Source organism: Rhinolophus sinicus, linkage group LG15, assembly GCF_036562045.2.
Source record: "Rhinolophus sinicus isolate RSC01 linkage group LG15, ASM3656204v1, whole genome shotgun sequence".
Lineage (NCBI taxonomy): Eukaryota > Metazoa > Chordata > Mammalia > Chiroptera > Rhinolophidae > Rhinolophus > Rhinolophus sinicus.
This window is the reverse complement of record NC_133764.1, coordinates 50,226,270-50,241,105: the sequence shown is the minus strand read 5'-3', so window position 1 is coordinate 50,241,105 and position 14,836 is coordinate 50,226,270. Positions and strand designations below refer to the sequence as shown.

Genomic DNA, 14,836 nt, shown 5'->3' with positions numbered 1-14,836 from the left:
CCTAGCACCGTGGACCAGTTGAGGTTCCCAGACTCGGCTGATACCATGTTGGTTACACTTGGCCTCCTCCCACGGAAGCCTGAGCCCCTCACTCCCCAGGGCCCCGGAAGGTACGGTAGTCCTATGACTTCTCCCAGGATCTCAGGAGGACTCCACCTAGGTCCAGGCATACCCTTGTGAGAGGCGGGTGGAAGAGCTGGGGCAGCGCCCCACCCCTCCATCTTCCTCCCCCAACCCAATTAGACCAGTGTGGACACCAGCTTTCCCTCGCCGGAGCTGGCAGACCTGCTGATGGGCTGGTCCTGTGGCCAGCAGCTTCTTAAGGCCAGAAATGAGTGTGACAAATGCGTATGCTGTGGTGGCCCCCTTTCCCAGAGCTGCTCATACCTCAGAGACCAGCTCGTTAACTCACTGCAAACCCCCAGGACCAAAGGCTAGGCCAGGAGGTGGGGAGCTGTGGAGGGGGGGCCAAGGCAGGATGACAAAGGCAGAAAGCAGCTGCTTCCCCACTTTGGTGGGGCCTGGCAAGAGGGGCAACAGGAGGAAAGGCATGGACCCCTCACGGTGCCCTGTCACCCCATTGAGAAAATGGCTCTTCATGAATGCCTGTGATGTGCTGGACACTGTTAGATGTGTGACACCCTATAGGTGACATAACATTGATTCCGATTCCAGGCCCCGGGAGATGGAGCCAGGCTTCAGAACTCTGCCCACTGTACCCCTGAGCCTCCTCGAGGAGGAGCAGACCTGGGATTTCCACCTGGCCGTCTCCTACTTATGTGGCCTCCTGGCTCCAGTTTCTTCAGGTAGGTGTCGTGATGCTTACGTCAAAGGACCTAAGGAATGGAGGACAGTGAAAACCCTTTACAAACTGTCAAGTTCCAAAGAATTATTTTCTTCCCTGATCCAGTATGCTGAGTTTGATGCAAGAAAGTCAGGATGGCCAGCCCGGAAGCGTGGAGAAAACAGAATCCAGTCTCCCTTCTCCCCGGTCCTGCTACAGCTCCCACTCCCCCTCTTCATGCCTCCCTCCTCCACGGCTCCCTTCCCCAGGCTTGGTGACCCGAGACGGCCTTAGAAGAAGGCCTACTTTCCCGGGGGGGTGACACCATGGTTATGCCACGCGTGGGGCTCCGAAGCCCTGGGAACTGGGAGCCAGGCCACCTGGAGTCCCAGCCCCGCGCCCGAGCTAGCAGCCTCTCCTCTGGCCGGCAGGTGGCAGCACCCACCCGGGTTGGGATCGAGCCTCCGCGGCGGGCGCTCGCGGAGCAGTTGCTAACTTTCTCCAGTTGGCGTTCCCACCTCCCTCCGGGCTTCAGATCCCCCGCCGGGCGACTGCGGCGGAAGCGCAGACCCCGGGGCAGCGGAGGCACAGGCACACCGCTTGGCCCCGGGCGCTAATTAAAGAGCTGTGTTGCTCGCCCGCGTCCTTTTCGCTGGAGTTGCGGGCCCCGCGCACTCCTGGCTCCGCAGAACAGAGGGTTGTGTCCCCATCCCACCCCCAGCGAGGGCTGTGTGCATGGGACACCGGGCTCCCACCCTCAAGTATGCGCTGGGGCCCTGTGCTCCATTCTCCCGCTTGGGGCTTTACCACCCCGGCGCAGAGCAATGACACCAGTGAGGGCAGCAGACGCCCCTGCGTCTTGGTGGGGATGAAGGGGACAGGCAGACCCTAAAACCATCCTCATCCCCAGGGTAATTCGTAGAGCTTTAGAGTTTCTAAAGCATGTTCACGGGATTATCTCCTTGAAATCTTCCAACTGTGTGAAGGAGTGAAGGAGGCGGGCTAGAATCTCACAGAGGTTCAGAGATGAAGCCATGCGTGAGGTGCGAACACCAGCCGGCCAGGCTTCTAGATTCCCAGGACACTGCTCCTCCCACTGCCGCCGTTCATCACACCTTGGCTCGGTATCTAGCAGTTACTGTCTCTCTCCTGGGGTGGGAAGGGGTGAAGGGAGGGGCAAGGCAAGGTTAGGGACACTCCATGATGAGTCGCTATGGCTAGATATTGGAGGAAGGGGATAGCCATGTCCGCTGAGAGCCCCTACTTCTTGCTAAGGCACTTTAAGTCGGGAGGAACCAGCCCTAGGAGCAGGAGAGGGAATGGGGTGGCAGTGAGGATGGGACGCCATGAGGGCACATGGGGTCAGCAGGGGACAGCCCCAGAGATGGCAAAAGAGAAGGAGCAAAATGACGAAGGTCACATGGATTGCTTTCATGCTCCTTCCCAGAAAGGGGAAATGGGGCTGGTGGCTCGTCTCTCCCACCCACAGAGTTGAGGCTGCACCCAGCTGGGGCACAAAGAGCCTCCTCTCTTGGCTCCCTCCCCTCCCATCCCCTCCCAGTCGCTCAGATTCCAATGCAATTTCCAGCTAACCAGCATGTCGATAGAACAAGTCGGGCAGCCGGATTGCTGGCCAATTACAGGAAATCATTCTGCTCCACAGCTCAGCTCCCAGGGAGAGAGCGGGAGGGAAGGAAGGAATGTGAGGGAGCAGGCGCCCAGCTCACAGGCTGAGAAGAGGCTTGGGGCAGGGAATGCGGCAGCCCCTGGGAGAGACTGGGTGTGAGAGCAGCAATGAATGGGGAGGCTTCTGGATCCAGCTCCCCTGTGATGATATAATGGTGCCCCAAGCCACAAAGAGAGAACTGGGGGCTGAGGGCCAATGAGGAGAGTTGGGGCGGGGGTTGGGTGTGTGTGAGGCAACTGCTTGGAATAGAAGGGGAGATGGTGAGACCAGTCTTCCCCAGAGCCCTGTGTTTGGGAATGGGGATGGCACCCTGGCCTCCCTGGTCCAGAGGAGTCCCGCAGGGCCATCTGAGTACCTAGAAGCTGTGCTTTCATACCCAGCCATGGACTCAGGGGATCCTGGGGGTCCAGGTAGAGTGGTTTTAAAGGGGGAGAGGGGAGAGGAAAGAGGCTTCAGCTTGCAGCTGAATGGACCAGTAGCAGCCTCACTTGGTGAAGGGATAAGTCTGGGAGCCATCCTTCCACCCCAGAAGGTAGGGCACAGAAATGTGGGAGGGGACAGTGGCCTCCTCACTTACTTTCCCAACCCCTCAGCCTTATTTCTTGCCTCTAGCCCTCAAGAAACTTTCACTTAGATGAAAGGAACCCAATTCCCCTCCATTCTCCATCTGTCTGCATTTACCCATCCCCATGGACCTGGATGCCTCTTTGCAACCCCCACCCCCACCTCCATCCCTCATCACATCTTTCCCAGAACTGTCTTAATTACCCCCCAGGCTGCCCATCCAGCAGCCCCTGAGATGCCCCAGTTTCCCAGCATCAATGATTAGCTCCCCTTGCCAGCCCTGGGGTCTCTCTCAAAAAGTACTACAAGATCCTGGAGGGACAGAAACCCCTATGGACTAACTCCATCCAGTGAATGACTATTGTTGCTGTTTATCTTGAACCCCCCCCCAAAAAAAAAGAGGCAACTGTGACCCGATGACTCCTTCCCTTGCTGGAGCCTGTAGCCACCTTCCCAGGCCTTCTCCGGAATTCCCAGGATCTCACTGCTCTTTCCCCGCAATTCTACCCCTCTCCTTCAGACCCCTCCAGGGGTGGGGCCTGGGTTGGATTCACCCTTATCTCTGGCCAACCCAAGTGTGGACAGATGGGCAGACAAGGGAGAGGAAATGGTCCTCAGCGCCCAGGGCCCCAGGCACCCTGCCGTGCTCAGGAAAGATGCTCAGTGAATGCTGCTGAACGGCAAGGCCAACGTCAAAGTTCCTGTGGTGGGTGCACTGGGAGAGGGGGTTCAGCGCCCTAGAGGTCTTCCTTTCCCGGGCTCCCTGTCCGAGTACACGGGATTGGACATTAGGAGTAGGGGGTGGGGCTGGCCCTATTTGTGTCCCCCGCTCGGCACAGAGTGGGCACCCTGCACCCTCCTCTCTGCCAAGCTGAGAGGTTCAGCCGCAGCTCCGGCTCGAAGGCTCGAAGCGCCACCTCCGTGGGTCCTCCCTCTGGCGCTGCCTCTCGCGGGCCCCGGAGCCCGGGGCTCTGCGACCCAGAAGAGGACGCCTGCCACCCCCACCCTTGTCCACTGTGCCCGCCCCCCGCCCCCGCCCGGCGCTCGGTGCTCCACAGCCCGCAGGCTCCGTGCTATCGATCGGGGCCGCGGGGACCCGGGCGCGCCGTCCCCCAACCACTCGCTTTTCGCTTTTAATTGAAGTTTGTTTGAGCAGAGTGCGGAGCGAGCAGAGGCAGAAACCAAATATTTAGTTGTTGCAAATTGGCACCTCCAGATCAATTACCCAGCCTGTGTCCGGAACTCCGCCGCCCCCTCGCCCCGCGGAATCTCAATGCTGCCAGCCTCCATTCCGCCACACGTTTCTCATCAGCTCCAGCCATACATCACCCATGGCCGCGAAAGGAACAGATTTTCAATGGGAAAAGTTCCCCGGGAGGGTCCTTTTGCTGATTCCTGCTGCGCCCCGCGCTGTCTGATCCTCACCCTCAACTGGCCTGTCTGATGGGGACAGCCCGGCAGTAGGTATGAGGGTATGAGCTAACCGGTCAACTCCAAAGCCAGAATTTTGGGTCACGCGGACTTAACCCAATCCTAAGGGATGTTACTTGAGGCTCCCAGAGCCTCAGTTTCCCCATATGTAACATGAGGCTCAACCTTCACCTTGCAGGGGTGTTGTAGGGTCAGTAATTAGAGGGACAGCGCCCTGCACTGGGCCTGCACATAGTGGCGCTCCAAGGACATGGGTTCTCAGCCCATGGGCAGTCAGCAGCCTGGGGTTAGACTCCCCCAGAGGAAGTTTTGACCCCCACCCCGTGTACATCTGGGCTGAACCAGAAGAGGAAGTGTGGTACCAAGGATGGAGAGAGTTAGCTGGGCCTGGAGGTGAGCAGAGAGCCATGACCCAAGGCTGGGCCAGGGTTCTGAAGGTCACTGCTCCTGTGGCAGGGGTGAGGAGGTGAGCCTTGCAGAGGACTCGGGAGGCTGGGCCGTCGCGGACGCTTGCCTTGTCCTGGCTGTATGACGCTGGGCAAGTTATTGAGCCTCATTTTCCCATGTGTAAAATGGGAAACCCTCTTACCTCCCAGAGCATTTGTGAATAATAAAGGAGATGATGTCATGTGAGTGGGAAGGAAACTCACCAACAGGCACTAGAAGATGGTGGTGAGTTCACATGTGGGTTCCTGAACTCAACATTGCTTCCTTTCCAAGAGCCCCTTGAGGGAACTAGCGTCAAATAGTTTGGCGTTGTTAAATGGCGGCCCACCAGACAGAGTGACAGGCGTTCTGAGCTTAGAGCTCCGGGACCCCTTCCTTCCCCCATTTCTCCTTAAAGAATGAAAATCTCCAGACTGTCTGCCTTTCCTGGCTTCCACCACCACCACTTCCCACCAGCCAGAGACCTATGCCCCACCTCAACTCCTTAGGGCAGGAGACACCCAGGCCTGGAGGGAAGCTTTTTTCCCATCATGCTCAGAGTCCAGGTAGGAAGCCGAGGCTGACATGGAATCGAGAACCCCAGTGGGAAGTGAACTCATTCCCCAGCCTCTTGATTTTCCCAAATGCAGAATGGGGCCATAGATGGTGAGCCATTAATTATGAGGTGATATTTGGACTGGTGGATGACTTCTAGAAGTTACTGAATCCAGTGCCCCACCTTCCACACAGGCTCCTACCCACCCTTACCACCATTGGCAACAGAATTATCTCTGCTGGCAAGACAACCCCACCAGCCTCCTTGGGGATGGCAGCCACTATTTGTTAAATTGGGAAGTCCTTCCAACAGTCTACCTTAAATCTCCCACCACTTCCTTCAGGGAAAAGTTAAAGAATGGACCAGAAAAGATAAATGTTTATGGATAGGCGATGCCACACTATTTTAAAAAAATACCCCCAAAGAGGGTGGGTATTACCTTCAGACACAATGCTCTTTGGTGATAAATATAGCCGTGTAATTCTTTTTTCGTTTTGGCAGAGAGAAAGGCTGAGGCTGGGTAGAAAGGCTGAGGGACCCGAAAATATAAATCAATATGTGACTTTAATATATGTGCTCTTGGTGTCTGTGTGTGCTGGGGGATTATTAGTAACCTTGATTCCAGCTCAGTGTCCGTGTGAGGCGGGGAGACACGCAGCCCCCAGGGAGGAGAAGAGAAATTAGGAAGCCAAATTCTTCTCCTGATTGACACCTGGGTAAACATTACCCCAGCAGAAGGGAAAAAAAAAAGATCAATGCTGCGTATTTTTATCATGTTCCAGGGACGGATGGGCGGGAAATTAAAGAAACAGTCCCCTAGCCTCATTGAATATGCTCTTCTCCAAGGAGGCAGCAGAAGGGGTGGGACATGGGTAGAGGAGGCGAGCTGAGGATCAGAGTGGGAGGGAAAGTGGGTGTGTCCCAGGGAGCAGTGACCATTGCTTCTTTCACCCTGGGGCACTTAGGTGAATGGCAGCAGGTACAGAGGAGGATGCTTTTAACGATAGGGCAAAGGCTTTGATTAGACTCTGGCTTCAGAGGAAGGCCAAAAGGCATTAGTCTTAAAATGGGGTTGTCAGGGGGATGTTTCTAGCAGGGAGAGGGGCTTCAGCAGGGGCTGGGGGAAGTGGGTCAGCACCAATGTGGAGAGTGGGGTGTCTCTAGATTGTCTTGGAAAGTGGTCTCAGTTCTATATTCAGGAAAACCTGGCCTCCACCCCTTCCTGGCAACATGACCTTGACTAAGTCATTTGACATCACAGAGTCACACTTTCCGTACCTGTAAAAAGGAGGCAGGTAACCCCCACTCCTCTCATCTCACAATTTGATTTTTTAATTAAAAATTTTTTCAATTACAGTTGACATTCAATATCTTTTCGCGGATATTGTAATGAGAATATACCAAACACTGTATAGGGGTGAGGGGCTATTGCTATCTAGAGCAACATGGTCCAACAGAAATATAATGCGAGCCACACAAGCACTTTTAAATGTTTAATAGCGACATTTTAAAAGTATCAAGAAACAGGAAATTAAATTATAGTTTTAAATGTAATCAATATATCTAAAAGAGCATTTCAACACGTGGCACTAGCCACATTTCAAGTACTCAGTGAACACATGTGCTGAGTGGCTACTATGTTGGACCAGCACAGGTCTAGCGTGACAAGCCCACAGGGTCCGGGGCTCCTGCCTCTGTGACAGTGCGGAGGGGCTTCTGGAGGCAGAGGGCGAAGTGTGCCCCTGTAAAATGCAAGGCAGAGCACCCCTTTGTGTGGGGCATGACTTTTATGAGTGCGAGGGGCCCACCAGGAGACTCTCTGGGGGAGGCAGACAGGTGGCCGTGGTCTTCCCTCATAGGCCCCCCGAGTTCTCCTGGGCAGGATGGGGGAGGGGCTGCGGTGGACACTGAGTTCTCCTTTCTGGTGCCCCTGGCTCTTGGAGCAGCCTAGATTAGAGGCGAGACGGTCAGCTAGACTTGCTGTCTAGCTGGTGCCTCTGCTTTCTGGCTGCGGATCTGAGGCAAGGCTCTTCTTTGAGCTCTGCTGTAGGCTATCGCATGGGGGTGGTCATGATCACGCCCACTTCAGCAGGGGTAGAGCGGTTTCTTACACAAAGAATGTATGCTTTGGAAGCTGTGAGCGTGTGTGAGCAAAAGAGAAAGACAGGAGGAGGGAGGGCAGGGAAGTTTCTTCCAAGGCTGCCCTGTGGTGGCTACTGCTGGGCGTGCTCTTAGGGTCTGCAGGGTCCACCCTACTCCTGGGGGAGGCGCAAGCTGGAGGGAGAGGGTAGGAGCAGAGGCCCAGCAAGGGTGTGATTCCCCAGGAGCCACTCAGCAAACCCAGAAACAGCTTAGCTGGAGCTCCCTGGTTTGGAACCAGGACACCAGAGCCCTTCTTTAGTACTAGGATTTGTGGGAAAGAGTGAACAGGGCTATTTCAGGGCAATGTGGAGGGCGCTCCGTGCTGACAGGGAGGCAGCCCTCCTGGGTCTGGCCTGACATTTTCTGCTGATGCTGGGAGCCAGGGAAGGGGGCCTGGCAGCCTGGAGCCCTCACGCCTGAGCTGGCTGCTCCTGTGCCCAAGCGGCCCCAGCTCATATTACCTACCAGCCCTCCCTGTCCTGACTGCAGAACTGTCCCCCCCCCGGGGGAGGGGAGCGGTGTGGGGAGAGGCACCAGCTGCCCAGATCCAGGTGCCCTCAGCATACCTGCCAGGTCCCGAGAGCCGCAGTAAGCCCTCAGTCATAGCTTTTGCAGACTCTTCACCCAAGAGGGAGAGCTGGGATTTTAGGAGATCTGAACCCCAAGAGGTCCAGTAAATGGGCTTCAAAAGTCTGTGAACATACCTCCTGCCTGCCATCATTGAAGGCAAAATCTTCAGTTTGTGCATTTTTCTAAGCTAAGGGTCTAAGATTTTGTCAAGGCTTAGAGGCATCTGTGACTAAGAGTAGATCGACTGCTCTACACACACACACACACACACACACACACACACGTTTCTCTCTCTCTCTCTCTCTCTCTCTCTCTCTCTCTCTCTCTCTCTCTCTCTCTCTCCCCTTATTTTGGGTCTCTTCCATCTTGGTTCCATCCTGCACAGAACTGCCTCCACAGACATCCTCTGTCCAAACTGCTTTAAGCCCATTCTTCCCAGTTAGACACTTAGAGTCACTCCCAGTGCCTACCAAATTCAGTTTCAGACTCCTTGGCTTGGTAAGCAAAGAGCCCTCTGCCATAAAGCCCTTTCTTCCTGACAAACAGGAACCTTGTTTCCAGCCCAACTTGTGGGACTAACTAACCATGCCAGATGCACCCTCCTTGCTTTTTTGCCTGGGAAGTTTTCTCCTCCTGCAACATCCTTCCTCTCCATGCCCACTTCTACTTATTAAAATCCTACCCATCTGCAAGGCCTGGCTCATGCCATCTCTTCTCTGAAGCCTTTCACAGCCTGATCAGAAATGCTACCCCCCTCGAATCCATCTCCCATAGTCCTTTGTTTGTCCCAGGCCCTGGACCCTTATCTCTCACAGCCTCTGACTTTGGGTCACCAGAGATTGCCCTTAGCTTGTTGCACTGTGGAAACTTGGAAACTGTAAGCCCCTGGAGAGCAGGGTCTCTAGGGGGTGTTCATGAGTCCTCTCTGAATCCATTTCCCACCATCACACTTCCTGTCCTGTTCACCCCCTCCCCAAGGTAATTCCAAGGTCGGATGTGAGAATAAAAACAGATGAAACAACACTTTGCAAATCACAGTGTAAACTCCGCTCAAGTGCTCCCTTCCTCTCAATATTCTTGCTGGACTCCCGCCCACCTTGGCTCTGGTCCCTGGCCCCTCCCCACCCCTCCAATCCAGATGTCCAGAGCCTGAGCGGCTCAACTGGAGAGACAAGTGTCTTTCTACTCTGAGTCTGGCTCTTCAGCTTCACTCCCAGTGACATCTGGTCTCCCCCATCGATGTGGATCACTGGGAATGTGAGGACCTACCTTTCTCTGGTCTTTTTTCCTTTCTTTCCTTTCCCCACTCCATTCAAATTAGGATTTCAAACAGCTTTCAGAGACACACATGACCAGATAAAAAATGAGAGAGGAGGCCAGGGGTGGATGAGGTCCTGATCGCTCCTTCCCCAGGCTCTGTCTCTGGCACCCAGCAAAGGGCATCTTTCAGAGGGGCTCATCCTGGGTCTTTGCTGAGCCCATTCATCCTCCTTGCCAGGGACCTCAGGTGTGGACTTGGCCAGCACCCTCCTCCCTTGCCAACCCGACAAGTTCTACTGCCAACTTTAGCCCTGGCAGCCCCAGCTTGCCCGACCCAGCCCTTCATGCGTTGGCTGTTTCTCTCTCCTGCCCCCATCTGCAACCACAGCACATCCCAGCTGTCTGATTAACTCAATTGATTAATTAAGCTCTAATGAGAACTGTGACTCACCCCTGCAGCTGCTGACCAGGCCAGCTGTGCCAGGACAGGTTTAGGAGGACCCAGGGGTCAGGACACCCAGTGGTTGATGCCATTGGTAAGGGAGGCACAAAGCTTGCCCATGGCTAGGTCTCCTCCCAAGCCCTCTTAGGGAGAGCAGGGGTCTTGTGGCGTTGGGAGAGGGGTCACTCTCTTGGCTAGCCAGTCAGTTCCAGATTAGCTCATCCAGCACCAAGCCTTCTGAAGGCAGGCAGGGCAGAGCAGGTATTGATCGGCTGAGAGGTGCCCAGAGGGGCTAGATCCCCTCGGAGTCTCACCTGGATTCTCAGGGCCTCGAGTGCCCAAGGCCCAGAAGGTACTGGCCAGGCGGAAGCAGAACACTGACTGTTGGGGCCAGGCTTAGCCCTGGCAGCAGCTGCCAACTCTGTGGTTTCTCCCACACCCACCACTCCCAGCCTTGTGGTCAAGGCACTTCCCCTGCCTGGCTGCTGGCTCCTAACCCCCAAGAACCACAAGGGCTCTGCAGAGCAATTCCCTATTCCTGTTCCTCCCACCTCCAGCCTCCTCCACCCACTCTGATCCCCGACCCACCCCTCCCTCAGACTCTGTCCTGTTGTCTGAGGTGGCGGACAAATGCCCTCCATTAACAACAATAATCAGTTGAATGGAATTTTCCATCTCACATACTATATCTATATTCATTCTTCTCCAGAATCCTGGGAGGCAAACAGAACAGGAAGTCCATTCTAGAGATGAGGAAACTGAGACCGCAACTCGCCCAAGGTCACAGCTGGTGGTTCCTTGCCTCCTAGCCTTCACATTCATCTTGGAAAACACACTCCTCTTCAGCTTTGAGGCCTTGGCTTAGAGGTCGCTTCAGCCAGGAAGCCCTCTGACTCCCTAACTGCAAGTAAGTGTCCTCCTATCCTGTTGTATGTTATAGTTCTTAACTTGCGCCCATCTGCCACTGGGACCTGAGGGCAGCTGCTGCTCTGTCTGTCCCCACTCATCCCTGGCACCCTGCTTGGGGCCTCCCATGAAGTAAGGACATGGTGAATATTTGCGGAAGGAAGGGAAGAAGGAAGAAATGAGTGAGCCACCACAAGTGGCAGATGTTCTGATCCCCAGTCTAGCTCGGGGAGGAAGAACCCTGCAAAGGGCCGGGCAACCTCGTGTGGCATTTCAGCTGTGGGTGTGCAGGGAGGCCACTGGATCAGAGAGCAAGCCAGTGAGCCCTTCCCCTCCTCTTTGTGGAGATGTGGGGGGATCGACCCAGGGAACCATGGGAGATGGGGGGTGGGCAAAGAAGGAGGGGGCGTGGGGAGGGTATAGCTGTAGGTACTGGGGCTTCCCACATGGGAGACAGGAAACCTGGGGTGGAGACAGAGCTCTGGTTGGAGAGTTAAGACCTCGCTGGAGTCCGAGCTTTGCTTAACCCCTCTGGTGACTTTGGGCACGTGGCCTCTCCTGTTAGGCCCAGGAATTGAGAAAGTCTGATGATATGGACTCTAAACCTGTTGTCCTCCCCATGTCTGGGAGCCCTATAGCCCCAAGAGACATTTGTGACCTGAGCAAGTGAGTGAGATGGGGATAGACAGTAGGAGTGGGGGTTGTGACACCTCCAGTGCCTGCAGTGAGAGGACAACCATAGCCATGAGCCTCTGATCCCCATGGAGAGCCCCCACCTCTCCCCTCCAGCCCCTCTGCTGTCCCCACCCCTCAGGTTCAATTTCTAGCTCAGCTTTCAAATTGAGCTCCAGCCAGTAACTTTAAGGGAGAAAATGATTATGTGATTATTTCAACCTTGCTCCAAACACCGTTTTAATTGGATCTGGGAAAAGGCGATTTGGGCACCAGAGGGGCCCTGGCGGCAGGAGCGCATGGGAATGTCAGGAGGGAGCCCTCGAGCCCGGAGCCTTGAAGAGCACAGATGATTCCAAGCCGCTCCCCCTGGGCCCCCACCCCGTTCTCCTGGATCTGCATGAGCCTCAGTAGGAATGGGAAGATTGACGGGGGTGGGGACTGGTGGCTTCCCAGGCAAGCAGGCTGGGAGGGGGTGGGGGTGGAGGGGTGGGGGCGGGGGTGGGAGGGTAGGGAACAGGATTCCAGCAGCCGTGTTTCCTGCCCAAAGCATCCCTTAGCCACTTAGAAAACTGCTTTTCTGCCAGTTTCACTTCTCTGCTTCTATCCCCAGCCCACCTGGGAGTAAACTTTTGCTCAAACACTAGCCCGAGGAAGCAGAATTGGAAAGAACATCTGATTTTCCAGAATCCCAAAGAGCCTTCTAGAGGGATTTGGTGTTATCTGCTTCAGGGATCGCCCTGCCAGCTTTCTCCCCATTAGAAAGATTGTTGGCGTTTGATTGCATACTAATTTTCTGAGCCTCAGTTTCCCCTGCTGTCAAAAAGAGTATTGGTCCTAAGTGAGCCTTAAGGACCCTCCCAGCTCCAAAGGAAGCCATTTCTATTGATTCCTTGTGTCCTGGCTCTCATGTGGCTGAAGAGGTCCAATCCCAACTCCTCGGTGGCCAATCCTGTGGGGACCTCTGGGCTCCAAACTTTCCAGGGCCCGTCTGTCTGCTCCAGTAGCTAAGGCTGTCCCCCCAGGTTCCTGAGCCAGAGCTTGGCCAGGTGCCAGGTAGAGAGAGGGAGCGTGGGACTGGGGCAGGAGGGCAGGGTCAGGGGAAGGGTGTGTCCCAAAGGGTAAAGGGTCGGAAGCACACAGGTAAAGGCCCACCTCCGGCCTTCCCAGGGCTGTCTCTAAGGACTTTCTCCATCACCTTAAAGCCCATGTCAACGTTTTTCAGAAAATTGCTTAAAAGCTGCCATTTTAGAGGATGTGCTCTGGGAAGCTATCCCCAGCAGAAGTGAATGTGCTCGCTGCACCTCTGCACCAGGACATGGGCACTGGGGACGGGCCAGGCCCTGGCAGACTCCAGCATCTGTCAGTCAGCGAGGCAGGCACAGGGAGTAGAAAGTGTTGGTTACATTCGTTCACCAGTTATTGAACACCTACTGGGTGCCAGGCACAGGGCCAGTGTGGCCTTGGGGAGGCAGACGATCTGGTCTGGGAAACAGGACACCCGCTTCCCAGGATAACCCAGAACTTCGAGACTTGGCAGAAAAGTTGAAGAAATGAGGCCCTGGGCGCTCAGGAGCCATGGGTCTCAATAGGATGAAGCGCCGCTGGACTTCCTGCAGGAAGGAGGTCTGTGCGTGGTTAGGCTGTGGGGGTGTTGCTGGGTATTCTGCAGGACCACACAGCCGGGATGCACAGGGAGAAGAGGCGGGGAGGGAGGGAAGAAGGTAACCATCGTTTGCATCTCACACCTCACAGCACTCCTGACAGGGGCGGTGATTATTATCTCCATTTGACAGACTAGCATCCTGAGATGAGAAGTTCAGATCTTGCTGGGACCACATACCGCCAGGAGGGACAGTAAGCGAGGCCCCACAGTCTTTCTTTCCCAGCCTCACCTCGCCTCTCCCTGAGCAGCCAGCCTCACGCTGGAAGCACCAGCAGGCAGGAGCCCAGGGCTCTGTTAGACATTAGGAGGCCAGAGCCCAGGAATTTCTGGGATCCACGAGAATCTGGGAATAAGATCTAAGACAAACAGGAGGCACCAGCCCTCCAGGCAAGTGCCTGCTTGGGGATGGGGATTTCAAAGGCACAGATCACGGGGAAAATTATATTGTCAAAGAGGAAAACCAGTGCTGCCATCCCTCCTTCTTCACTCATTAATTTCTGGGGAAGTATTAGCTGTCAGCAGGCAGGGCCCTCCAATTCAAATTACAGAATTTGAATTCTTAATTTCTCCTAATCCATCAGTGAGCTGCCTTCCTGGGCTAATATTAGCAGCGCTGGTGAGGCTTATGGCAGAGTCATTGATGTCTCCCTCCCTCTGAAGAAAACCCTAATCGATAGGGCTGGTCTGGAGTGGGCCCCTCAGAGGCAGGGACCCCCTCACCTCTCCCCAGCTGCTTCCAGTCCCAGGAAGAGAGTGTGGAGTTTTAGGGAGGTCCCTGGAGAGATGGGAGAGCAAAGAAGAGTTTGGGAAAATGGAATCAGAGCCGGAGAGAGACTTGGAAGAAGAGAGGGAGGGTGAGATTTAGGGAAAGATAAAATGAGGGAGACTAAGAGAGGTGGAGGCAGAGGGTGATGGAGAAACAACCAGAGGCCAAAGAGATGGATGGAGAATGAGGCGGAGAGGAGGGAGGAAGCCCCCAGAATTTAGGGTCAAAGCAACCCACACACTGACTTTGTACAGGGAGGAAACACAGCGAAGCAAAATCAAAGCCCCTGGGACTCCCACCGCATCACAGGGAGTGTCGTGTTCCATGTCCCTGGGCCCACTAGTCCCCTTTGTCTCTATGTGTTCTGGAGTCAGGTACCTCAAGTCAAATCATACCTCAAAGGCTTCCTCTGCCAGGAAGCCCTCTTGCTTTCTATCTGGCCCCAATATCTCTTTCCTCTCTCCTGGTTAGCCACTGGGGTCCTGAAGAAACCCTATACTGCTGCATCTCTCTCTGCGTAGGTGGGGAGAACATGGGAGATGAGACAGTCAGAATGGCTGCAAGGTTAAGCACTGTTTGCATTTCTCATGGGTGTCTTCAACAAGGCCATGAGATAGCAACTATTATTAACCCCATTTAACAGGTGAGGGAACAGGCAGCGTTAAGTCACTTGCCCAAGGTCATGGTGCAATGAAGTATTGATGTCGAGATTTGAACCCCAGCAGGCTGACTCCAAGGCAAAGTGTTTAATACCACGTGACGGAATCTTGGAGGGAACTCCCTGGGGATTGGATATGGGACAGTCCCAGTCCTTTTGACTCTGGAAGGACGAAGGACATGCCAGGCCAGCCCCACCATGACTTCCTTCCGTGGCCCTGCTTCCGTCAGCCCGTCAGCCCGTCTTCTTATTAACATCCAGAAAGCCGTGTTCTCTCCAGCCCCTCATCCAGCTCGCACCTCTCCC

At 55.0% G+C, this 14,836-nt stretch overlaps 1 long non-coding RNA gene across 1 annotated transcript in view; it reads left to right on the top strand.

Annotated features, from left to right (window-relative positions):
- The first annotated feature begins 142 nt into the window (after positions 1-142).
- LOC141568998 (uncharacterized) overlaps positions 143-14,836 on the top strand; it is a 29,670-nt gene continuing 14,976 nt past the window's right edge. Inside the window, exons 1-2 of the long non-coding RNA XR_012492359.1 lie at positions 143-806; positions 10,572-10,769. This is a non-coding gene — a long non-coding RNA (uncharacterized LOC141568998). The remainder of the gene's footprint in view (positions 807-10,571; positions 10,770-14,836) is intronic.